At 40.6% G+C, this 26528-nt stretch overlaps 1 protein-coding gene across 2 annotated transcripts in view; it reads right to left on the bottom strand.

Moving 5' to 3' along the window:
* CNTNAP5 (contactin associated protein family member 5) overlaps positions 1-26528 on the bottom strand; it is a 469403-nt gene that overhangs the window by 441933 nt on the left and 942 nt on the right. The window lies entirely within an intron of this gene.

Genomic DNA, 26528 nt, shown 5'->3' with positions numbered 1-26528 from the left:
AGACCTGGACCTAAAACCCTGGGTCCAGCACTTTTATACTGCAGAGAATCTGTGTCCACCCTGGCAGATCCAGGAATAACCCTGGTAAGTTGCAGATTTAGGGCTCCTGGCCCAAGTTCGTAGCTTTCATACTAATGCTGCTACACCTGGTTGGTTTAGGCCTGGGGTAGCCAACTCCAGTCCTCGAGAGCTACCAACAGTTAATGTTTTCCATTAACAAGTGAAGTAATTAGCTCCACCTGTGGCTCTATGAAAATGTTTCAGCTAGTAATGAGTGCACCTGTGCAGCAGCTAGGTTGTCTGGAAAATGTGAACTGTTGTTAGCTCTCGAGGACCGTAGTTGGCTACCACTGGTTTAGGCTGTGCCAGGTAATTGCCGGGTGTTAGTCTGACTGATAATTGTATGTAGTCTCTTGTTTAGCATATTAAATCTAAGCTTTCATGCAAGGCATGAAGGGGCAGGGTGATATAGAGCAGAGCTAAAAGAAACATAAATCTAATCCATATTCAAAATGAGTTTTCCAGCCCAAGCTCCCAAAACTTAATGTAAAATTATTAAAATACAATGCTGAACAATACTGTGGAGAATTAAAAATTTCTATTATAGCAGAAATTAAATGATGTTTGTGCAGGTGTTGTTATTTGCAGAGTTAGGCGCACACTAGAGGATGACTCTAACTACAGGCAGTCGAGTTGCTTAACTCAGTTGGTTTATAACAAGCCCCCCTGCCGCAAATTTTTCGCCCCCCCCCCCCCCCCCCAGAAAACTGTCTGCAGTATGGGGGCAGCCATTTTCTAAGTTTCAGTTTTCATTATAGCAGCAGGAGCCGGCGCCGGGAGAGACGGGACCGTGACGGCAGGCCAGACAGCAGCGGGTAACTATAGCCCCGCAGACCCCCGGTGCCCACACTTTCTCTGCGCCTCCCTGCCACTGCGGGGGCTGCGGAGCTATAGTTACGCCACTGATCCATTATCCAAAATTCTTTTGGTCCCGAGCATTTTGGATACAGGATACTCAACCTGTATAACCAAACTCACTTCATACTGTACATTACTTACAGAGTAAATCTTTGAGCGAAATGGGGTCTATTCTGTTCACTAGCAAGTTAGTCTAGGCTGCTAATAGCTGGCATTGCACGGCTGGAATAGTTTATATTACAGGTCTTTTTGGAGCAAACCACCCGCCATTACAATTAAAATAGTACACACATGCCCTTATTCTGGTTCACTCGGAGAGGCAAATTATTTCTCAAATGGACAAAAATATGTGCATTGCAGGTGGGGCAGATGTAATTCGATTTGGGTGTGGTTTTCCTTCAAAGGTCCTTATTCTGATTGATTCAGTCAGGCGCGAATTTGCACAGGGACCATTGTTTTGCAAATGCGCAGCAGCATTTCTGCGCATGTGCATACGCTGGGAGCATACGTACTGGACACGACTTCTCTGAGTGCCCGTTCCCGGGGTGGAGAGGAGTGTGGAGTGCTGGCCTGGCCCATTAGCATATGTTAAAATGCTGGGCGTTCACATGCTAATGCGGTCATGTGACACGTGCAGGGAGCGGAAAGCTGACTTAACCGGATGTCAGCTGCCCTCTTAATTCCCTGCATTTCTTTGCTCATATTAAGAAGTGGTCTGGACCACCCTTACATAAACTTCCGCTTTCGACATCATTTGAGTCAACCAGAATAAGGGCAAAAGTAAGATCAATATTGTAGTGTCAAAACAAAGCAGCCAGTATTTTTCCTGAACAGAAACAAAATAACTCACCCAAATCTAAATCTCTCTGCACATTTTACATCTGTCCCACCCGCAGTGCACATTTCCATTTGAGAAGGAATTTGCCTTTGCGAGTGAACCAGAATAAGGGTCACAGTACTATGGAAGGATTTACAAGATGGATGGATTCTCATGATGCAGTAGTAATTGGGTTGGAGGACAAGCCTCCCTGGGTCCTAAAGCCCAATGTGTATGCATACTGAATCACCCTGACAATCAAACTCCATCAAATTCCACTTCGGGATATCTGTAAGCATGGATTTAATAATACAACTGTACAGTATATGATGTTGCTCTTGATTATTATCACTTTATTTATCAGAATCTAGCTACTGGACTGGTACGATAATGTATGTCGAATCAATGCCAACCTTCATTTTAGTATTACAAAGCCCTTCTCTGGGTGTACAAAGGACTAAGAAATCCATTATCAGCATTAATAGAGGCTGAGATGCCTAACTGCAATTGCACTGTCTGAGAATGTGGTCACCTGTGCCTAGCTGTAAATAACTGCTTTCATTAACACGCCCACAACACGCCCATAATCCGGACCATCTCGGCTGCTAAGTAACAACCCCATCAGTGCATATGAAATATTTTTTCCAATGGTTTCCGATATCACTGCTGCATTGGATTCAGGCCCTCAGACATTTCCTCTGCATTTAGATGTTTAAAAAAAATCCCTTCAAGTTATTACTGTAGGAAGTAGTTTCCCAAACTCGGTCCTCAGGACCCCACATAGTGCATGTTTTGCAGGTCTCATCAAAGAATCAGAAGTGAAAATGTGTCCAGGTATGATGAGTACACCTGTGTACCTGCCGAATGACGTGAACTGTGTGGGGTCCCGAGGACAGAGTTTGAGAACCCCTGCTGTAGGATATCTTCTTTCCTCATATATTTAATGTTATTTAGCATATGATAACAAACTGATTTACACTTCTGAGGGACCTATTGAGTTTTGATAATTAAGAACCAGTGGATACTAAGGGCAGGACTTAAAATGGTCATGCAGAGGTGTGGGGGAACTAATTTCTCTATGCCACCTATTTACCCCCCTCTCCTACCCCCATTAGGCAGAGACAGGGCCAGTGGTAGGGTTTTTGGCATCCCCCTGAAAACTAGAATGCTTTTATGTGAGATATACTGTGCAGGGCCAATGTGGAGGTTAAAATCTTCCTCCTCACCATTAGAGGTGGTGGAGCTCAGTTCCACCCCGTTCCCCCTCACTTTAACCCCTGACTAAGGGGTACATTTATTAAAGCTTCTAAAAATGAAAAGTGGTGATAGCAACCAATCATATTCTGTCTATTATTTCTCTAGTGCAACCTAGCAAGTGCTTAATCTGATTGGTTGCTATGGGCAACATCACCTCTTAAAATTTTTAGGAGTTCTAGTAAATATAACCCCTAATACACCATGCAATATACAGGTGTTCCAGTGCAAGGACAGCAGATTCAAGGATCCGCTGTCCCCATGATCTTCTGTAGCTGTCATTTTTAGCATTGTAGAGTCTGGTAGTGTTATTGCATATGCATTAACTTGGGTTGACTGATGTGCATGAAGAGTGTGGTATCTGGCTGAAGGAGATGGACAGGGATGGAGGTATCTGATCGGGTCCCTCTTAACAACCCTGGACATCCTTTCCATAGAAATGAGCAGTTATCCAGGTTGATTCCTGCTGTCAAGGTTCTAAAAATTCACTATTTCCAAATCCATGAAGAATTGTGGTTCTATTACAATTGTATGGTGACAGGAGCCAGTTCTGTCCCGAACTGGCTCCTGTCACCATACGGATATTCATTCATTAATTTTATAATGAATGGCCCATTACTTAATTTCTACAAAAGTAGAATAAAATGTTCATATTTACATTCAGTACTGTTGTAGAAATCGAGGGATCATAAATTGACCCATGAGACAACACTTGGGGTATCTGTCCTACAGGCTGAGACATTAGACAACATTCTTGAAAAATCCCATTACTGGAGTCACTTGACATGGCCTCAACTGCGGAAGGGGGGAAATAGGGTGGGGGGGTGGGGAGCGCTAGGGGTGTCACATGCCCTGAGTGTTGGATGTGATGTCTATACATGCGGGGGGGGTGGACTTTGGGAGGGGTGGTCTGAGCAAAGCAAATTACTGCCTTACCCTGGGTGACGAAAATCCTAGTTTCAGCCGTGCCCTTGACATACTATAGGACTTAAATGTTTTTCAAAAGCTCTGGGCTAATACGCCATAATGAATATGAACCTTTCTACAGAAAATAGACAAGGTATAAAAAAATAATTTGCTAAGGGCTATTTCCTAGCATACTGTAGATATTTATATACCTCTAATACACCAGATGATACGCCTACATTGCAGACAAAATATCATAGCAAAGTGGAGAGTGGGAGTTCCATTGAAGTGAATGGGAGCAAACATGTACATGTGTCCACACTCCCATTCACTTCTGAACCTGGCAATGACACAAACGAGCAAGTTGCGCTTTATCCGCAACAGGGTTGGCTCTACTACAGTAAGCTGCTATATGCAGCAACAATGTAACAGGACACATCTGGGGTTACAGTAGAATGACTGTAACCCTTTAGTCTGCATATTAGGGGTTTATTATTTACTAAGGAATGGGTTTATAGAAGTGGAGATTGTTAGGCCCTGATCAGTCCGCTGCTTATTATTCCCTGTCTCCCTGAGCGCTGGTGTCAGCAGTAGAGACAGTGCTGGTGATGGCCATCTCCTTCTGGCTTCAGCCGAGCAGACAGTGGGGAAGCATTGGGGACGTTGCTAGGCAATGCCCCGAACTTCCGCACACTGATTGACAGTGGGCAACGCAGGCAGCGTCAGCGTCTGAACGTCACCCACGCCTGGTAGGTGGGGTGTTTTGAAGTTAACCCGACTTTGCAGGTGTTATAGCTCCGGTTATTGCGTCCTGTGTGCAAGCCTTGGTTTTTTTTCCCTCAGCCCAGCGGGTTCCCGGTCCCTCTCTGGTTTCTGCTGCAGCGTCCAGCTGCCCGCCAGTTTGCTGATCCTATTCCCTGTATTGGTCTGCCATTTTCACCCTCTCAGATAAGTCAGCGGGGTTCAGCTTTATATCTTTTTGTATTTTCTTCTGGTATCATCTCTTTGCATTGCTGCATTTCACAGCTACAGTATTGGTTTGTATTATTCCGGTTACATCTTCTGTATTGTTACATTTATTGTCTTTTGGGATTCAGTGTCTCTGGTAACATCTTATGCATTGTTGCATTTGTGGGTCTATACCCTCATTGGGAGGTGTACGCTCTTAGGCCTGTAAAATCCCACCTTGCGGCACTTTGTTCTTAACCCAATGATTTCTGCAGTGCTAAGGGAGAGGTAACTATTGTAAATGGGTGCATAGTGTGCTGTGTGTGCTTTCTTGGACTCATTATTGATATGCTCTAGACAGTAACTGTTTTGTTCGGTACTTATGTAGTATCTGGGCTGCCGATTTCTAAATCGGGTACATCGCATCGCATCGCATGCGACCATCGGATGCGATGCGATGCGATGCGATGCGATGACCCGATTTTTCCATAGGAATCAATGTTAAAATGGACTGAGTCCATTTTAACATGGAATTCAATGGGAAAAAGGGGTCCTTTTCATACCCCTACTATCCAAGTGGGCATGGAGTTGGATATAAACCTGTGGCGAGCGTAGCGAGCCACCGAGCCCGAAGCGTGGCGAGCGTAGCGAGCCCCGCGAGGGGACACAGAATACCGTCCCCTCGCGGGGCTCGCTTCGCTCGCCACGCTTCGGGCTCGGTGGCTCGCTGCGCTCGCCACAGGTTTATATCCAACTCCATGCCCACTTGGATAGTAGGGGTATGAAAAGGACCCCTTTTTCCCATTGAATTCCATGTTAAAATGGACTCAGTCCATTTTAACATTGATTCCTATGGAAAAATCGGGTCATCGCATCCGATGGTCGCATGCGATGCGATGCGATGCGATGCGATATCGCATCGCATCTGATTGTATGCCTTAACTTAAGGCATACAATCAAAAAATCGGCAGCCCAGATACTACATAAGTACCTTTTGTTCATATGTTTGTAAATCCAGTCATAAGGACACAGAGATATGTGAGTTCACTGCTGTGCTGTTTTATTTCATTCAACTCCAAACACACTGCCTTAGGACCACTTCCCAGCATTCCCCTGGTCCTAGGAACCATCACCGAAGATTCAGGCTTACACATATTAGTAAGGGAGTGTCTACAAATATTAAGCATTCTAATACACTAACATCACAGTAACTACAAGCCAGGAACAGCTGAGATTATTGAATTGATATATGTTATTATATTTTTGAATGAATTGATGAAACCTTTCACTAGATTGAATTTTAGTTTAGCACATTTTAGATACAATTAAGTCAGAAGCTTGTACCCCCTAATGCAGTTTGTAATCATATCGCAAAGCTAAAGAGATGCCAAGTGCACAAGTGCTCTCAGTATATTTATACATGCACATTGCCACAAGGGATTTCCCCCCAGCTGTCAATAGCTCTATTGTACACACGATAAATACGAGGGAGATAATTGATGACATTTTGATATTTGTATGCCATTTCAGCAGCTTTAGGTTTAAAGATAATTATTTTTTTTCCAGCTGTGGTTGTTCCGTCGCGTTAATGGAAGGGAAAAGTTCACCTGCGTGAAGATGCCTGCCACCTGCCGAGGTCCTGACTTTAATTGAAAGTTTTAAAAAGAGCAGCAGTGAATTGTGATAGATCGAAGCAGAAAGGATGGGTTGATGCTCTCTTTCATGCTCAGGATACACAATCTAGCACAATGAAATTGCGTGGTCTACAGCTCACATCATGTCACAACAAGACAGAAATAACAGCGACTCCAACTTCACACTAGAAAATAACAAGAATCGGATAATCAACTTGAGACTGAGAGCAAGTAATATACAGTATTGGTATTGGATACTTTTTATTTTAGCAGATACAGGAAACACCAATTCACTTTGTTATAAAAGGGAGATGTACCAATTACAGAAATCATCCAAAACAACCAATCCTCTTTTGGCTATTATATTATAAAGTGTACTTATCTAAATATAGCAAGAAGCTGATTGGTTGCTATGGTACCTTTTCTTTAGAAGGTGTCATACATTTCCATTAAAATGTTCTTTACCTAGAAGTTAAAAAGACAGTATTGCTAGCTAAACAGGATTCATTCAGACAAGGAATTAAAGATTATAGACTCTGGCACAAAGACATTGAGGATAGGATATGGAGAATGCAAACAGGCCCTTTCCTCTCCCTGCACTTACATTTAGGCCCTTATTCAGAACTGATCGCAGTACAAATGTGTTCTCAAAATGGGCAAAACCATGTGCACTGCATGTGGGTCAGATGTAACATGTGCATACCAGGGCATAACACCCCATTACTGAGACACATTAGGATGATGTGATGACTAATAAGGAGATGTAGATTCAGGGGACAGTGACAACTTTAACAAAGCATCAGTCGACTCCCTATAATAAAACTTGTAGAGACAGGAAACTCTATTCAATACTCCCAAGATCCCTCCTCACTGTGCACTCTTCTACCCATGTGCCTGGTTCAGACCTGTATACTCAGCTGCAAATTGGGAGCATGAGCGAGTATGAAACGACTGTGCACGGATTGTAATGTGCATGCAAGAGGTCGACAGATGTGTGGCATTTGGGGGTTGAATTGACAGGTGGCTGGCGTTTAGGAGTGGCACCTGGCCATTTCCAGGAAGTGTTAAGGAAAAACCCAGGTGGGCCCAGCAGTTATCAGGAAGGACCTCTGATGTCAGCTCCCGTCCGTCAGCCGTCTTTGCAGCAGCTGAGTAATTCACTAATTCCACACTCCCTCCCGTCCTCTTCGCCCTGCCGCCGACTGAACTCTCACCTAATCACCTCCTCGCACTCCCGTATCCAATACTTCTCTCACGCTGCCCCCCTGCACTGGAACAACCTCCAGCCACCCATCACATTTTCTGATTCCCTTACCTCCTTCAAGCGCTCTCTCAAATGCCACTTCTTCCGATTAGCCTATCCCTCCTCCTCCTAACCTCTTTTGCTCCTTCTATACTGCCTACCCTACCCCTCCATCCGTTCCTACTTATCCTATTGTTTTTAATTCGTCCTCCCACCTCCTTTTAGTATGTTAACTCTTATTAGTAGGGTCCTCCTTCCTCACATACTCACCATACCTCTTTACCTCACCAGTGCTCCTGCCCGGTTCTTCCCTTCCTCTACTTCATCTTTAATCTCTTCGACAATTTCCACACCTACTTCAGAACTGATGCTGATTTTATCTCTACCAGCTATACCCCCTATTTGTGCTGTATTTTTTCAACACACCCTGTACGTTACCTTGTAATTTGTTTTTTTGCTTGCTATGTATGGCGCTGCGGACACTTTGTGGCGCCTTATAAATAAACATACTACTACTACTACAAACTACTCGGCCACAGCACACACTGGGGGTTATTCTAGTCAATTCTTTCTGACAAAATCCTTCTTATATGGACAAAACCATGTGCACTGCGGGTGGGGCAGATGTAACTTGTGCAGAGAGAATTAGATTTGGGTGGGGTTTTTCTTCAAAGTGAGATCTATATTGAAGTGTAAAATCATGCAGTCAGTATTTTCCCTGCACAGAAACAAAATAACTCACCCAAATCTAATCCTCTCTGCACATGTTACATCTGCCCCCCTGCAGTGCACATGGTTTTGTCCATCTAAGAAGGATTTTGTCAGAAAGAATGAACTAGAATAAACCCCATTGTGACAATTATTCCATGGTGCGTGATTGCAAATGGATTTGCAGATTTTCTCAAGGCTACGATGCCATTCGCAGCCTTACACATTACACTCTGGTGGGGCGGCCGCTAAACGATTGCAGGGTTCTGATTTTTAGCAGCCCTGCAATCTGGTCTGAATCATGCCCCATATGAGATTTAGTAATGCAAATAAGGTTGCAGTTTCATAGGGCTTTAGAACAAATAATTACTCACCTTATCTCAGTAGACAAACATTTTAAATCTCGGAAACACATGTAGTTTTGGCCAAAGAAGGTTATTGCTCTTTTCAATCTTATTAACATTACAACTGAGTAACCGGCCACTCTGAACTCTCCTTTTCTAGTGGATACATTACACACTTTGGTACTGTACATGTATCATCAACATTCCATTTGTTTAAGGCAACGTCCTTGACATTACTATTTGCATATTAATAAAAAATGCCAAGTACCAGAGTCCCAAAGAGACACTCATTAAAAAAGTAAATGCTGACGCGGAAATATAGGAATCTCAGAAGACAGAGAGAGGGCAACATGCATGAAATAAAGAATTGTCAGTTCTCTCAAACATCCTCCTGGGTTTTTAAGTACAAACACTGTATTGTGACTGTAAAGTCAATCTCTTTTATATGGCTGCTACAATTTCTCCAGTCAAAAACATCTTACTCTAATTTGTCGAAACTACTCATACATTGGGTATGATACAGATTACACACATATGTACCCAGTATCATGTTGTGTAGTTCTGCCACTTACACTTGTCTTCATCTGAGTTGGTGAAACAGGCTAAAGTAGGCAAAATACAGTAAGGATATATTTGTACTAATAGCTTAGAGGTAAGATAGGTGCATATAGTAGATGATGTTCACATGCACTCAGGGCTGTAACAAGGGGTATAGGAGCAGCCCAACTGGAACAGCACCCTGCAAGCTTCCGTCCCAGTGTGGTCGACTCTGCATTCTGCACAGGTCATGATGCGCACAATGCACTTGTTACTGGCTGTTTGCAGGCGATCTACAGACAGTGTTGTACATTGTGTAATAATTTACTATTGTTTTTTTCTGTTTTGTTCTTGGGATTTTTTTTTTGTACACAGGGGATTTATTTCTACTGTACTGCCAGTGAAATGTTAATCAGATTTTTTTACACAGCGGCTCTGTGACCATATGCTAATTCCACCGGAGTCTCGTGTAAATAGTTGCCTCCTGCCAGTATCTCTGATCTGCTTCTCTGTCCGAAGGTGGGATTCAGAGATAATGAGGCCGACACAATCCCATTTTCTGGAAGGCTGCTTTTCGTCACACACAAATGCCGGCTGCATTAAAATTATGCTGTGACTTTTGGGGCACTGCAATCATTTCTTGGTGTGGACTCTATGAACAAATGATCAAGTGGGACTAATCTAACACGATTCTCTTCCAAATATTACCTAAGTGACTTTACAATATATGTGTGTAATATACAATTACTTCAACAAGTGTACGTTCAGTATCTGAGATATGTGTAAATGCATTGCTGTGTGCAGTATAGGTACTCTTTAAGGCACCCATTGCATTATTTAGTATAGGGCGGGATGTTCTAAATCAGAATTGCAGTAAGAAACCCATTATCTGGGTTTTTACCGCATTTCTGTATGCTCTATTGCCCCTCTGCAGTGTTAGCGCTGCGGAGGGAATCGCTGGCAAAAGTTGGTGATTACCTGTAAAAGTCTATGGGCTTTTTACCGCAGCGCTGTGTGAGGGATCCATAAAGGATTCCTCCCAGTATGCCCCGCGGCTGGCGCCGGGCTCTGCACATGAACAGACAGACTCCTGGGTCTCAGATCCAGAAATCCAGCACCGGAGCCACATCGCAAGTGACAGCTCTTACCGCAGGAGCTGTCCCTTGTGTTAATAGTCGCATATGTTAGAGCATATGCGATTATTAAGAATGCAGTACCCGGCGAAGGTGGGCGATATAGGGCAGCGGATGTTAGAACATCCCGCCCCTAATCTACCATAACTTCCATACTAATCAAACATAAATTCTCATGAGCGCTATTTGAACGGCTACTTTAAAAAGCATAAGCAGCTGTAACAAAATGAGCAATTTTAGAATCATCAAAGTCATTCAAACTTAAATAATCAGCCACCAAATTGACTTCCATAATTATTTATGACCTTCATCTAATGCCAGTAAATGTCAACTGCTGAAATGTATCTTTTTGTAATCATAAACAAAGATATTTTATTTAAAACACAGCACTTGTGATTACCCTATATACATTACTAAGTAGTAATTAATGAGTATTAGCCCTTTCAGTGCTTGCGGCTTGTCCTCGTACATTAAAAAAGCAAAATATGAGTACTCATAAAAGATAGTAAAAATGATGACTTCCAAGCCCCCACTGAGTGGTACAGTGCTTACCCTACTCTACAGAACATACATGTGAAGTGCTGTGGAGAGTACCCTATTCTTACCGCCATACAGACTTTTAAGTCTATTGTCTCAGAACATGTGCCCCCTTAGAAGTCATTGGGGGAAATTTACTAAGATGGGAGTTCTAGTTCACCTGGGCTGTTGCTATGGGCAACCAATCAGAATTTAATTCTTATTTATTTAGCACCTTCTAGAAGATAATAGATAGTATCTGATTGGTTGCCTATAGAAACATCCCATGTGAAATAGAACTCCCATCTTGTAATCACCGGACAACAACCTGGCTTCAATAGTATAAGTGAAACACACTCATTTTGAAAAACATATAAAAGTAGAGATCACAGGTCTCTAGATCAACTCATGAGCAGCCCCAAGGAAGCAGTTAACCCTGCGTTGCTCTTGCATCTGTTTATTTCATGGAGAAAAAAAATTACAAAAGGGGTCTTGATTGAAACTCCCCATCAATGCGTGTTACTGTACAGAAGATAGCACGGCTTTTTAGCCCCTTTGCTGCAAGTAGGGCTCACAATTTGCATGTAACTTGAAACGGTGGATAATGAGTTACAGTTCTCAGCAGCATATAAGTGCCTTTGATTCCCATACCTTCACATCACCGACACTATTCATGGTCAGGAGTCCCAAAGAGGCAATGAGGTAATCCTGGAGCAGTTATTTCAGTGCATATGCGCCCAATGTCACTTTTGTTCTACTTTAAAATATTGTCAGAGATGGGGTGATGGACTGTAGCATAATCTCCTCAACTCTGTGGCTTTATAGAGACTATCCCTGGTGATCAACAAGATCCACTGCATTACAGAAAAATCATTGAGTGAGTGGAATACATCTCCTTAAATTGGAATTAATAAATCAAGGGTACTTTTTTATTAAGAAGGGGATTCCTCCAATAGTACTTATTGTCTGGTTATCACTTATGATCACCAGACAGTGTTATGCTACACTACGTAAAATGTATGCTTTCAGAAAGTGGAGGGTAGCATTACCCCCCCCCCCCCCCACACACACACACACACACACACACAATGAAGCAGCCACCAATAAATGAATATAGAAAATTTGAGCCATTGCAAATCCCTTAGCAACTGCATACACATATGCAGCATCAATGCAGTAACAAGGACGTAAAGCCATCATGCAGGCTTGCTGCACAGTAGCACTGTAGGTCCCAAATGTAACTCTCTCTGCACATGTTACATCAGCCCCACCTGCTTTTTGCAAACCAACCAGAATCATCCCTCTAAATCCATTATCTTTCCAAAATTTAAGAAAGGAGGGCTGCTGCAGATATCTCTGTATATGCTGTAGTCCCTGAAGTTTAATTTACATAATGTACCATACTCTGGGAAACATAGCCTTCTAAAACTTGGCCCCAATAGCTGGCACCATCTTGAGATGGCGCACACTATTGCAGTCTATGTGGCGCATTCTGCCAAAGGTATAAAAAATTCATTATAACTGGATTGCAAAATTTGACTTAGTGAGGGAGACATAATTATGTTTACTCTATAGTGGCAGATAGAGCTCTGATACCAAATATCATTTTCATTTAATTTTGACTTCTCCAGTTAATGTAATGCATCTTTATGCACAAGCACAGGTTATATTACCTAAATTATCTATAGTTTTGGGGCACCGGATATAGCAGGAGAAGTTTATATTAAAAGTCTGAAATAGATGATGTGTATACAGTGTCTTCCTTTCATCTGGGATTTAGCATTTGTGAAACATAACACAGTTTTCTACACAGTAATCACATCTAGCTGACATGTTCTGTTCTGACACAATCTTGGCAGTGAAGTATCAATAGAAGCTGCATTCCTTGTACAAAGAGAACAGGTGAATTTTTTGCAAGTCTGGCTATGCTGTGAAAAATCTACTTACACCATAATCAAAGAACAGGTAAGGAACAGGCTTACATGACAGCAAACCTAGATTAGGTATGCATTATTTTTGTACTATTGGTACGTGTGTGCCTTTCCATCTGTGATTTGTTGGAATCCAGATTTCAGAGCATACATCCTGAAGCAGGGACCCTAGAGAGAATTCAATAATAAGAGATATCATCTTGACACTTAATCTTTGGCGCTGTCACCGGGAATGAATATCAAAACCCCGGTTTGCAATTTACACTTTGTTTATTTAGCACATCCAAAACAGGCTTTGTCCTGATAAAACACAGATATTTAATAGTCCAATGTATTAGGCAGTAAAGAATTGAACCAAAATACTGTAAACTCAGGCCTTAGTCTGAAGAACACTATATAATATAAACTCATGTATTGTATCAAAATTGTTATTTGAATTCAGTTAAAAAATTTGAAAAACATTATGGACTTTATTTACCTTTTAAGGCACTGTTTTACACAAATTGTGCAGTTGAATTAGATTGCAGATAAGGTACTTGTATTTACAGAGTAGAAATAAATATTAAATACAGTATATAGGAGGAAATAGTAGCATCATCAACCCCCTGCACCATCATCACCCCCCTAGCAGCAGCATCACACCCCCCCCTGCATCATCACCACCCCCCCTGCATCATCATCACCCCCCTAGCAGCAGCATCACCCCACTAGCAGCATCATCACCTCTCCCTGCACATCATCATCATCACCTCCCCCTGCAGCATCACCCCGGGGTCTGGCAGTATCACATCAACCTGTTGTCTGGCAGCCCAAGCAGGCAGGGGTTCCTTCCAGGGTATGTGAAGTCGCCGGCGGGGTCTATCCAGTGCATGGGAAGTAACCGGCGGGGTCCCTGTGGCAGATGGGAACTAGTAGCGGTAGTTCCCATAGGCCGCAGGGATGCCGCTGGTTACTTCCCATGCGCTGGAGGGACCCAGCCGGCGACTTACCATACCCTGGAGGGACCCCCTGCCTGGACTGCCGGACCCTGGAGTGATGTAACTGAGCCCAGACTGTACCTGTCTCTCCCGCCACCCGCGCTAACCCCCCGGTGCCGCCTCTTAGCCGCAGACTGCACTTGCTGGCTCTCCTCCCATCACCCGGACAGCAGGCGGAACAGCTGCAGCTGCTGCTGCCAGGGCCGCCCGAATCCCGGACATTGTATAGTCCGGGACAGCCAACCGTCCGGTCTCCGGACGCAGGCCTGAATTACCGGACTGTCCGGAGCAATTCCGGACAGGTGGTAACCCTAGGAAATAGACAGAGCTATATTGCTCCTTGACCCTGTAAGTATGACATCATACTGCCAGTCTGGATAGTTTTCACAGCAGTGCAATAATGAGATGTCACTTTGCATTGTAAACCGGATAAAAGGGTTGAGAAGATGCATTTATAGGCATTACTAGCTTTGATTAGTAGGGGAGAGCAAGTGGCAGATATATCAAGCATTGAACCAGACAGCTTATGTCATTTCCAAGACTGTGCTGGATAAATGACAGTTAGAAACTGGATATTGTTGCTAACATCTTGACTTTGGGCCAGAAGCACTAAGCCAGGGGTCCTCAAACTTTTTCTCTCTGGGACCCCATCAAACAATTAAAATAATGACAGGACCCCAGCAAGTTACTGCAGAAGGTCATCACATGTGTAGTCAGCAGACAGCACATACATGGCAGTATTGTGGAGGCACAAAATGATGGGAGGGGTCTAAAATAACACTATATATATATATATATATATATATAATCCACATGCATATCCGACACTCAGACAATTGAAGTAACTTGAGCGGGTGCCCCCATTAACCATAGATCCATCGGTCCAATGATTATACATACAAAGTTGCGATCTGTGGCACTCATGTTACTGGATAAGAAATACAACAGCAACTACTGTATAGTCTTCATTAACGTTTCGGTTTTTTATTAAACCATCATCATGATACTGAGCCCCTCGCGACGCTCGCAACGCTTCGGGTTGGCCTTGATAGTGGGGTGGCATTGACAATGGGGGTGCATTTAACATTGTAAGCACCCATCAGGGTGCTTGTACAATTAAAAATCCCATTGCATTGCATGCATCGCATGCCGCTATATTGCATGCGATGAGATGCAGTACGATGAACATCGTGGGCGCCATGATAATACACAAATACACCCCCTGCAGTTACCCATTGACCAAGTTTATACTGCCCTTACTCTGTGTTTTGACAGTGTAATATTCTCCCATGCAGTTTACAGCCAGTGATGACAAGTGCAAAGGGGCCCCCTAGTCTCAACTGCCCCGGGGCCCCCGCAGGCTTAATCTGGCACTGAGGATGAGTCTAAACTTAATGGACTGTTTCTAAAGTGGTACAAATGAAACATTTAAGGTATGCCCCTGGAAATTCTCTGTGTACTGTAGGTGCAATGCTGTGAAAATTACTCCTAGATGTCACTTCACATCCTCATCCCTAACATTAAAGTTTTGTTTTTTTCAATCATAGATTCTAGCAATGTCCTGTTTGCCAACAGTGTCCCATACAGTAGATATTGTTCTCAGGCTGCATACGTTTTGCAAGAAAGAATTTATAGTAAAAAAAGATAGACTCATTGCAAAGATTGCTATTATTATAAATTACAGTTATGGCAGATTGTACTGATTATGGATAAAATAAAAGACTATGTAAGAACATAAATGTATTATTTAATGGCAGATGAGATTCAATGTTAACACATTAGAAATTCCCCAAAGGAGTTAATTGTGGCAAACGCACAGCTAATGGCTTATAGTGTTCTGAATCTCACCCCAAACACGTGTAAAACTGAATATTTAAACTTTGGGAACTCAAAAAAGCTCTATCTGAGGAAAACCTTAGCAGATGGAATGAATAATTTATAGTAAGATATCAGAAATGACATTCATTAAAATATTGCTAACTTTAATATTGAGTATTATGCCGATGTCTGTTGAGCATTGTAAAATGGGCAGTATGAGTAACTGGGACATTACATGCCGTCAGCTGTCCATTATAGATGGAAAACAGTAGATGTACAGATGACGCAACGCTCATCTTTGCGGCGCACTTGCATATGTGTGCATGCCATAAACCTCTATGCGCAATAGTGAATACACTATTCACAACCTGCTGTGCCTTTCAGCATGCTGCAATGGCCCATATTCTTGTTGTTTTGGTCGCAGGCTTGTAAGTCCACCAGACGCCACCCTGAGATTGCCAGGTCGCCTGCCTCCCCGCATGCCGTGGTTGTTCGCAAGGGCTATGAATGGATGTTAAACATAAACATCCATTCGCAGGCCAGGGGGAACACCCACTACCATTGAATGATGTGGAAGGGCCACGCACATCTTAGGATACTTGCAGGTAACCTTAGATGTGCATGGACATTCGGGAGGAAGTGGGTGGGCAGCTGACAGCTCACGGCCCTTACAATTAGCATGGGAATGCCCAGTGTTATCATGGGAACGCCCATGAAACGCTGGGCATTCCCCTAGGTGCACCTATCCGCTGTCACCCGCCGCCCCCTATCTTGGGTGCATTCACACGATGAACAGACCAGAATAAGGGCCAATGTGTATGTCTGTGCATATGTATCTTGAGAACAGAGAGCCTATTTACATCTGTAGTGTTACCCACAGCGAAGGTCAACACTACACATGCTGCACCCATTTTTGAAATTACTTACCCCTCTGGAGTTTTGCAGAGATGACATCCGTGCTGCGTAAATTCAAGTAAAATGGCCGCCATGCTATTTTTCCAGAGATCTGTGTATGCACCTTCGAGTCTGAGAACTCTACAGCTCCAACTCTATAGCTGCTCGTATGCCAGCGGAGAGGAAAGGGCCCAAATGGAGAAGGCTGCATACAGGCCTCCTCAGCTATGAAAATGTTTTACATTATTCTATGCAGCCAGCAAGAAGGAATTGTGCTTATTAACTGTATGAAAACAGTGTGTGATATATTTCAATATTGACATTCAGAAAATTAAGATGAGAAAGACTTCAATAGTCAAAATGTTAGTAGGCAGAATGCTAACATGCATGATGATGACACTGCTGAAATATCTACATTATTAGAATGGCGACAAAATATTCTTGGTGGTCTCAGGACTTCAAGCCCATAGTGCAGCTCTTTAGGCAGGGAGTATACCTTTATCCCTAACCCTTCCCCTATTGCCTAATACGTACTCTTTCCTACAATCAGAGCTGGCCCTAGCCTAAATGACGCCCTAGGCAAGATTTTGGCTGCTGCCCCCTAGCACCGCCACTAGTTCCGTCTCTGACCCGGCTCCCCTTTCCCAGCACCATCAACCTTTATCATAGCAATCATCATTTTGGTGCTCCTACCCGCAATATTTTAAATAGAAACAGTGCACACATTCGGTGCTATCTTACAATCATGTACTATATTGGCAGAAAAAAGATGCAATATTTCAGTTGGGCCTTCCACAAACTACCTTTGTTTTACTCCAATGTGTCTACTCTTTATTGCAATTTAATATCTTATACAGCACCCCTCTCCCACAGTGCCCAGATAACTCTCTAGTGTGTTATTACCTGTCAGTAATGCAATCTACAATTTGCAGCAGCACCCCTCACCCACAGGACTGGAATTATACAACAGCATCACTGGACTGGAATTACAGCTGTATTACTGGATTCAAATTATGCACCAGTAGTATCACTGGACTGGAATTACGCAGCTGTATCACTGGACTATAATTATGTCTCAAAAGTATTATTGGACTGGAATTATGTACCAGTAGTATAACTGGACTGGAATTACTCACCAGTAGTATCACTGGACTGGACTTTAACGGCAGTACCATTGGACATTAAAGGCAGTTCCATTGGACTTAAATGGCAGTATCACTGGACTTTAACGGCAGAACCAATGGACTTTAAAGGGAGTACCAATGGACTTTAATGGCATTACCACTGGACTGAACTTATGCAGCAGTATCACTGGATTGGACTGTAACGGCAGTACCACTTGACTTTAATGGCAGTCCCACTGCACTTAAACGGCAGTTCTACTGGACTTTAAAGGCAGTACCACTGGACTTTAACGGCAGCACCACTGGACTGGACCTCTGCAGCAGTATCACTGAACTGGACTTCTGTAGCAGTTATTACTGGACTGGACTTTAAATGCAGCAGTATCATACAATACCAATAAAGCAACACAGTACACCAGCAACACTACGCAGCAGAGGACACCATCATCAGGACTAGCACTAGGCAGCACATGACACCAGCAGCACAGGATTGGAGTTATATGGAAGGTCGCTACCCCCACAGACCTCCACACTACCCTCTCCAATTATGGAGTGAACATGGCGGCGCCAGCGTGGGATTTATATAGTCCGGATCTTATGAGATCCAACGCAGGATGATGACATTTTGCCGCATTTTGAGCTAGAGTCTGGGTGGGATTATCCGGACAGTGTTCGGGTCTGTACAAGTATTGGGGGTGTCCGGGAGTATTCGGATTCCCCAAATCTGAACCCTCTTATCACTACTTAAATTGACCCATGTGTATGCCCCTTAAGTTTATGTTTCATACCTGATGCTCTCATCTCTGCCTGCCTGCCCTTAACATACCACATTCTGTTCTGAAAGCTTGTTTGCAATGTGATTCTGCAACATGGCTTGAAGATGGCAGCATCACCTAATTCTGTGCGCTGAATAAACAATGCATAAATCTAATGAACTTGCATCTACCTCACCTAGTATTTCTACATATATGTCCCATTATGCTTTATCAGTCCAAGCATTGGCCTGCAATGTATAATCCCTGGTAATGCAGCTAAAATGGCTGCCTCCCCTCCATGGGCAGGATAAATAATCCATGCAACTGATCAACAAAATGGATGCCACACCTTTTATCTCCATGATATATTATGTCCATAGAGTCTATACTGCACCTTGTTCTTACTATTTACTTCTTATGGTCTTTGGTAAAAAACAAAGAAAAGGTTAACCTTGATCAACTAAAACATCTTGCTGCTGAAAGAGTTAAAAAATAAAATAAAATATTTTCCCATTAATTGAGAATCGTAAGAATAAGGTAATGGTGAAGGTTGAAGAGATTTGGATGAAGCTTCTCCAAGACTCTATTAACTATAGACATCCTGTCACTGTCTTTAATACTGTGTTCCGAAGCCATCTTTTTTTGTCATGTAATGGGAATAAGTATGTGCCTGTATGTCTCATGTTGGTAAAAATAATTGCTGTTCTCCAAACATAGGACCCCATCTATGAAACCTGTCTTGTGCACTTGCTATTCCAGAGGGTTGCTACTGTACATACAATGCATAAAGCTGTCTATTATTTAGAAATTGCATTTTTGTACAGTATATCTACAGTTTACTGACTGTTTACTGTAGTTATTTTGGAAAATATGTCCCTGCATGAATGAAATCCAGTTTATTAGTGTATGTTCTTTTTGTGCCAGATCACTTTTTCTCTGTTCTGTAGCATTTGTTCACATATCTGCCCTCAGGCTGCCTATTACACCAGCCACTTACGGAAACGTATGCAGCCAATCTCCCTTCTAATTTGTCTCCCTTAATTGTTTCTACAGTATAACATTCAATTAAATAGTTTTCCAACTGATCATTAGTTATTATAATATGTTCTCTATTGTACATGTAATGTTATATTATGGCTAGATTTATGTTATGTAAAGTATTAGTATTAACTATTTTATAGTTTTATGTTGCTATTTATCAGTTTATTTAATGTTATGTTATGTATAAGAAATGTGAATATTATGTACAGTAGTTGTCTTTATGTTGCTATAATATGTACTGTATCAATATATTTTACATCATATTATTTATTATTAATTGTTAAGTTCTGTATTAGTACTATTGATGTTATATTTTAACAGTAATTTTTGTTAGATTATATATCAATAATATTAATGCTATTTATTTATTGTATTACCAGTTTTGGTTATTTATACATACTTTTAATGTTATATCTTATAAGATTTTATGTTATATATCATTATTTGTTATGTTATTTATCAGATGGGGTACCGAAACCATTTTTTTTTGCTTTTATTTAAAATTTGGGTGAAATATAGGGCCTGATTCTGTACCACTCACTAAGCAGTGGTCGTTCGCTGCTTAGCAAGTGGCTAAATGCCGGCCGCCACCCAGGCTAATGCACACCCCCCACCACCGAATATCCTCGGAACCATGCGAGGGGATGCACACAAACACATCCCCTCACATATGGCCAAAAGGGAAGATTGTTGCCGACCATTGAATGATTTCTTCTACTTTGAAAATGAGTCAGTCTAAACTGATTTTATTTCCGTTGGAGTCCACCGAAGGTAACGTCCCACCTGTGTACCCATGGGAATGCCAAGCATGTACATGGCGATGCCCATAAAATACAGGGTGTTCCCCTGCTCCGGCCCCGTTTCAACCCGGTCCATCACCAGCCCTTCCCGCAATGAACGGCCTGGCGAGTCTCAATGTGCAAACCCCGATTATCGGGGCTGGGGCTGAATTTGGATCACTACGAGTGATCCTGAATCACCCCATATACTGCAATAGTTACCAGCCCATCAACATGATTAAACCTTATAACAGTAATGTTAGCTTTGGCAGCTTTTTGCGCCCATGTGGATCTCCACCGGCACGCAAAACACTTGAATTCCCCCATAGAGGCGAGGAGCAATTTTTAGTCTTTATTATATATGATAAAATTGTACAAAAAGTGGCAGATGAATTTGTACATAAATGCATGCTATATTATATGAAAGGTGTAACTGTAGAGATTTGTCCATGTAGAATTAAATCATTTAGTTAATTAATGCAGTAATGTCTTGAAAGTGACCCTGACCCCTTGAATCCTTCAAGAGTGACATTTCCAGAGTTATCTTTCAAGACTTTTGTTCCAACACAGATGATGTGCAAATCCATATCAATCGCAACAATATAAAGTTGCTCATTTACTGTGTTCGTAAATTGTAAAATCAAACACAAAACAAAAAACAAGCAAGCACATTCTAAGCGTGTGGAACTAACGTGTGTGCTAATATTTAGTGCCTCTATTGTCATTCTAATCTTATCACATCGATACCCACTGAAATGTACTCCGTCCCCAATACTTTTAGATCATCACTCTCAGAAATTCAGTGCACACATTAATTTGTTGTGTTACCCTCCTATCCAAGTGTTTCCATAATTGTCTTTAGGTATTTTTAGACTTTAATTAACTGTAAATATTATATTAGCACATGTGCTACTGACACTTCTGTTCCAGCAATCTGTCATCTACATATGGAATGTTACAAGTAGAAAAGATATGTCATCAGTTTTGATATACTGTGTTACTGCAACAGAGCCCTTTGTTACATGAATAAACCAATACTAATCCATTTTTAAATGCCATCAGAACCCACAATGAGAGCACCCCAATTTACGAAAGAGCACAAAACTATAGACTACTACCAACTCTTATCCTGTACAGCTAGGAACATTGTTCTGTGATCAATCAGTCATTATTGCCAACTGTTATGCAGTACAAGCTGGTCCACTTGGACAGCACAAACAATGAAAACTCTCAGTCACCCTGCACTCTACTATATAGTACTTATCACATCTTTACAACTGGCAGAACCCAAGCATTTGGACATCTGCTGAAGGGCTAACACCATTTAGTGACACACCAAGTATGACAATTCTTGCTAGATCATTAGAATGTTTTAGGGCTCACGCAGATACACATCATTTAGATATGATATCCCAGACTTCTACTAAAGTACACTGCATATGCATAGTACATGGATATAGGATAGTGCAGGTTTGCAACCCAGTAATAGAAACTGAAGCACAACTCAGCTCTGCATCCATGTACACATGTGTTCACAGACTACTGGTCAGTCGTGTCTACATGAGTCTTTAATCTTTGAGACTGTGATCAGTCCATCAATCTTTGCAATGGTGAGCACCACTTACTGTATGTTAACATTACTCTTTGAGGTAGTTTACAACAAAATGCAATATCCGGACCGTATATTTGTGAAACAGAATGCACAAATCTAAAAGTGAGACAGTCATTGCTACAGTAATTCATCTGTAAAACCGATAATAATAATATAATAATAAAAATAATATTATTCCTACACTTAAAGGACCTGTAGCAACTAAGAATAAATGCCATATACTGTCTGCAATGAACACTTTATTCTCAACATTAAGAAGAAAATAAAAAACTAGTTCATTGCTTTCATCATTGCATCCTTGAATATGGTAAATCTGATGAATGTAATGAATCCAATCTGAATTCTGATTTTGAGTCTAACGGAACCCTATCTAAATATATTCTTTATCCTAAAATTATGTGATTGTTTTCTTTACAGACTTAAATCATGATCTAATTATATTCCTAAGTAGATTTATTGCTTTTGATAAATAAATTAAATCACAATGCTCAGATAAGTTTTATGGTATTTTAAAATATATTTTTGTTTCTCAGGTAGAAGTTTTAACAAAACAACTTGAAAATACTTAATACTGAAAAATATTTGAGCACCTTTATTGTTTATATTTCTCTAAAGAGGGCACCGGTGAACCCGAATGTGAAAATCTTTATTGGCACCATGGAGAAATCAGCGCTTTCCAAAGATCTGAAAGCATTAACAATTTTGCAGATGATCAAGTGCCACACAGGCTTCTAACTGCAGAGGGAACATTATAGGGAATGAGGATTAGACAATACACATGGTAATCAGTCCTGATGTAGGGCTACATGAACGATGGATGATGCCACAGTATCTGCCAGTAGCCTATAATACTGTCTTCAGTCTGTATTACTCATCCAGTCAGATATATTCCTAACACGAGTCAAGTGCTTCTAGAGGAGCAGATGCAGAAGCAATCACAGATTATGAGACTGCATTTGCATTTCAGTCCATGCACCAGTTCACATGTTTCTGTTTATTTAGTAAAGCAATACTGCAAGTATATGGTAGGGTAGGTAGGTTAATGTGTGTTGCTACTGTATATATAGACTATTTGCAGGAGCTGATTAACTTTCCTTCTGTATTGTGTTTAACAATGTCAAATCCATCTTATATAAGAAAATAGACATTGCTCATTATCTTAGACACATTTATGATGTAGGTCTCATTAAATAAACATTCAGTACAGTATGTGGATTGTAAGCATTGCCTATGTTATATTCATAATATTCCTCCCCTTTCTTCGGCACATGTGAAACTTTGTTGATACATAATGCCATTGACCTCATTACTTGGCTATATCATAATACGTTTCACCACTACAACAATAATAGAGCCAATGATACTTATGCAATGTTTCAGGAATTTCAGTACAATATTACATATCTAACTGGCCACATATAGTGATGATTTGGAATACACTACGCCTACTATATTGCTGCTCCAGAACACTCATCAACCTTTATGTGTTCCCTTGTTACTGTAGGTGTGTTTTACTGGGCTCAGAATCCCTATTGTATTCATTCTTCAAAACACATGGATGAGTGTATGAGTGAGGTTACGACAATCTGAAGCTAATCAAGGAATTATATAATAAACACTAAGAGCTTAAGTTCAATATATTTGAGTTGGAAAGTTCAATAGAGAATGGGGCAGATGCAAACATTTAGACATTGTATGCTATCACAGCAGTGACTAAGAAAATAGCATTTGTAGACTCATCTCAGACCAACATCACAATTTTTGTAGTACAATTTTCGAGATTTCAGCCAGAGCTTTATTGGTGGAAAACTCATAAGGTCATAAGAAATAAAGACATTTTATTTTAAGAAATAAAATCATTCAAAGTATTTTGTATACTATATACGTTGTACAGCCCTTCATGTTTCTGATGCCAGCAGAGTCTATGAATGATGAATAAGAATTCAACAATTGCCTATACTGTATATACTGTATGCCACTCACACACTCGTGGCTATGACAGTTTTATATGAAGAACACATGAAACTTTTAGTGAACTAAAAGAACCATTGGTGAAAGACATTTATACAGGTATCGGGAAATGTGGCTGATTTGTGTTCTAAACAAACAGATCAGAAAAAACAATCCTATACACATTTTCATGTTTACATTTTGAGAGGTTGTTTTGGGAAAGTTAACAGTCCGTTTCAACATGATTTTTGATCACATTGTTTGACCATTAATTGCTTTGGTTACCACATATTGGGGAGTTACCGATCTTATAATGATTTAATGACAACTGTTCACTTTGAAGTGGTCATCACTGATCTACCAGCATGGACCTACTGTATACAACTTAAACCACGAAACATCCCACAGCCATGTTTTACATTTGCAAATACTACAGTACTTCTAAACAACACAGGATGTAAAGCCATTTCAGTTCACTTCAAACACTACACAGGAAAGTGGAAACTATTATATCATTTAGATTTTTTTTTAAATAGGTTTTGAAGTTGTTTTAGTCCAGTAATTATATGTTTCTGAACAAACAAACTTGTGCCTATATTAATGTTAATATACTGTATTTATGAACAAACATTTATTTGCATAAAGGATCAGTAGTTATCCTATAGTAGTTATCTAGATAAGTAAATTGGGCCATAATACCTCATAATAGCTAACATTGCATGAATCAGCTGCAATATCTGGGTATTTGGATTACTGTACTTCAAATATCTCATAATATCTACCACTTAACTAGTGATTCCTATTTACTTAAATGTTCTACATAATATTGCATGTATGTATATACAGTAAGTAACCTGGAGTAATACGTATGCTTGTGTCTCATTGTTTTACTTACAGGATTGAATATAATGTAAGATTTGGGGGTCCTATATTTATTCATTTAAAGTCCAGTGGCATAGACAATTATTCAATAAATTGTCTTAAAACTTTATAATACATGAATATAATTTTAAGAGATGTGCAGGAGCAAATGTATACATACATTTGTTAACTAGTTACTATGCTAAATCTGTATGCAAACCATTAGAATCATTGGACAGGGAAGGTGTTATCAAACAAGTTCCATCGTGTATCGATACACATAAAATTAGCTGTAGATCAGAATAATGTTATTCAACAATTAAAAACTGCCATTTACAATTACATAAACTTTGGCTAACAAGTCAAAAAAACAACAACATTTAATAGAAAATGAAGTGTATTTAATAATAAGTGGTCTAGTTTCTATTCAATTTAACATTTCCAAAATTGTTATTTTTCAAAATTACAATTCTTTTCCAAAATGGTCCTGTACAACACAAACTAGTGATAGCCAATGTAGTGTAGATATAAGGCAAGCTGGCACACGCTATTATCCCTAGGCATATAGAATTATTGGCTTGAATTAGGGTACCTGAAGACTTGGGAACAACCTCCATGATCAATTGTTTGGTTTTTGTATGAAATAATGGCTGGATTTGTGACTTTCCACCTGCACTGTACCTGCCTATCTGGAATTAAAAGCACAGCTGAATGTGGAAACAAACTGTAATGAATTATTCAAAGGTTGATGCTTTTCTCGCACATTTCTCTAGTAATTACTTTCTTGACAAGTAAATATGGTAATACTTATCACATATTTGCAAGGAATACTAGGAAGGTTGCATACAAAAATTGCAATATGTTTTATATACAACCAATATTTTTTTTTTACATTTAAAAAAAAAAATGATGCTTCTGAGCTGAAATGTTTTTTATTTTTCTGTTTCATATACATTATTAGATATTAGCTGAGCTCATTTGTTCCAGAATTGTATAGTATGGTGTTAACATCTAAGCCTGGGTGTAGAAGTGTAATATTGTTATTTTTCAGCATAACAACATATTTCACCATTGGATATTTCTTAGCTGTATATGACTTGAGATAAAATGCATCTGTTATTTTTTCTCTGCTGTTGATACTTTATCCAAAGTGTAATCTGCTCCTCTGTGTTTTCATTGTGGTTTGCTGAATTTGACATGATCTTGCAAAAGAGCAACACTGACCTCTAGTGTTCAGTTCATACAAAGGCAATGTAAAAATGATCAAATCCTACAAATTACAAAAATTCATGTGTACATTCCAAACCACTAATTGCTGCAGTTTTATTGGCATTGAAAATAACACAAACTACATCTTACTGTACTTGATTCTATGGATTAACGTATTGACTCTATAGACGTGTACATATGACTTAAATGGACAAAGTTTAGAGCAGTGATTACATTCTAATGTAATATCTTCGAAATACCATATGCATATGTTGTAATGTTCTGTCTATACCATGCCCCTTCTCTTGTATGTGCTGTATATCTAAAGTATTTTGCAATTTTAAAAGGACACATAACCTGGAAGAAAACGTTTGAGCTGCGTATGTGCCTCTAGAATGACAAACATTGTCCCCTGGCTCAGACTGCATCAGCAATGGCTGCAGGAGTGATGGGAACTCGATCACACATTAAACTTTGAGGAGTTGCACACACACGATCTACAGTAATCCATGAACACCTTAGATATAGTCATTCAGATGCATAAAAACATATAGAAGCATATCTGTGACACCCATCGTAATACCAGGAGGTGCTTGTCTTTCTAGGGATAGAATGAATA

The sequence above is a fragment of the Crinia signifera genome, chromosome 7 (genome assembly GCF_055691185.1).
Source record: "Crinia signifera chromosome 7, ASM5569118v1, whole genome shotgun sequence".
NCBI lineage: Eukaryota > Metazoa > Chordata > Amphibia > Anura > Myobatrachidae > Crinia > Crinia signifera.
The sequence above is the reverse complement of the archived record's forward strand: the minus strand, read 5'-3'. Positions and strand labels throughout refer to the sequence as shown.